Genomic DNA, 1885 nt, shown 5'->3' on the forward strand with positions numbered 1-1885 from the left:
CAGAGCAAGGTCTGTTGACGTTCCAGTTTGGTGGTTCCGTTCTTTCTTCAGTCACAGCTCTTTCTGGCTGGACTACTCTCCACTCTTTACCCCAGCCAAAGCAAAGGACAGTTGTCCCAGGACCATTTTATAGAGGATGAGGGGTTTGGGTACCAGAGATTGAACACAGGCCTCACTTGCTAGCTGAGCTACAACCCACACTTGGCCCTTTTCTGTGATTTTTGGTTTAAGACTTATTTTTAATCTCCGCAGATGGGTGGGGAGCACCATCTGTAGGCAGAAGAGGTTGTCTAGTCCCCTGGAACTGGAGTTACAGCCGCTGTGAGCCTCACAGTGCAGGTGCTGAGAACTGGACTCGGGTCCTCTAGACACACAGCGGGTGCTCGCAGTCACTGCCTCATCAGCCCTGAGACAGGGTCTTGCACCCTGGTGTTTTTAGTGCAAAAACTTAACTTTACGCAGTCCCGACTCCCTAGACTCTGCCACCTGCCTCACCAGTTAGAGCAACCGTGAAAAGCAAATTTCTTCAATGTGTCACACCACGAAAGATTAGAGGTATCCAGTGGCCCAAGTCCATTAAGGGGTGGGGTACTTTTTCTTTTTCTTTTTTTTTTTGGTTTTTTGAGACAGGGTTTCTCTGTAGCTTTGGAGCCTGTCCTGGAACTCGGTCTGTAGACCAGGCTGGCCTTGAACTCACAGAGATCCGTCTGCCTCGGCCTCCTGAGTGCTGGGATTAAAGGCGTGCGCCCACCACCACACCCAGCCTCCTGCTCCTTGTTTTAGGCATGGTTGGGATCACAGCCCGGGCCCCCCAGGCATGCTGTGCTGGCCCTCTACCCACTGAACTCCATGACTATCTATCATCTTTCGATATGGAGTGTAGGCTGTGACTTTTATGTATTCTGTATCTGTCCCTGTAGTAGCAGGGCATCATGGTTAGACCAACCTTTACCATTCTTGGTCAAATCACTATTTCTTTCTAAAGGAAGCCACCCAGAAACTCTCCCCTTCCCCCTCTGCTAACTTCAACAGGAGACGATCCCCAGTTCTTCCAGGTTCTACTTGTCTGGTGAGGGAATGGGATTCTGAGATGCCTCCGAAGTGGTCTAGTTCAGTATTGTTACTAATCAGGTCAGCAATCTAGCTCTGACAAGTTGCCCAAGAAGAGAGGTGGTGTCCGAGCATTTCTTCCACTCTGCCTTCCTGTGGGTTCTACCAGGGTCAGAGACTCTGTGCATGCGTGAGCTGCGTGCGTCGTGCGTGTGCGTGTGTCACGAGCACCTGAGTGAGCGCGAGTGTGCATACATGTGTAGGTGTGGGAGTACAGGGGTACACATGCCTCTGGGCAGCAGCTACCATTTTGCCCATTTTTCAGTTCTCATTCTTACCTACTGAGAAGTCTTTCCAGACCCATGCCCTGCTATTTTTTATGAAAGCTGGGACTGAGGCATTAAACAGTCCCTTCTTATGCCTTGAGGGCTGGGTTCAAATACTATATCAGTTTACCAATCTGTAGTCACAAACCCTTTGAGAGCCCTCTACAATTTCCAGAGCACTATACCCGCCCATCTCATCCATTCATTCCGCAACGCATTTCTCGGGTAGGACAGTACCAGGGCATCCAGTCTGAGATTGCACAACAGGCAGTGCCCCAGAAGCAGCAGCGCGTCCACTGTTGACCTCAGCTGCGGGGATTCAGTCACCTGCAGTGCACGCTATTTTCCAGCAGGGGCGGCCGCGGCCCAATTCGTGCCTTCTCTGCAGACGCAGACTAGCCAAAGGTGATTGATTATTGAAGACTAAGGAGGAAATCCGGACTCTCACTTGCACTTCTCCGAACTTCAGGGTGAGCAGCTAATTGCAATCTTTATGAAAGACTTCATGA

General features: G+C 50.6%; 1 pseudogene; it reads left to right on the plus strand.

Annotated features, from left to right (window-relative positions):
- Positions 1–325, plus strand: part of LOC119811488 — a 14958-nt pseudogene extending 14633 nt beyond the window's left edge.
- Positions 326–1885: the final 1560 nt, after the last annotated feature.

The sequence above is a fragment of the Arvicola amphibius genome, chromosome 4 (assembly GCF_903992535.2).
Source record: "Arvicola amphibius chromosome 4, mArvAmp1.2, whole genome shotgun sequence".
Lineage (NCBI taxonomy): Eukaryota > Metazoa > Chordata > Mammalia > Rodentia > Cricetidae > Arvicola > Arvicola amphibius.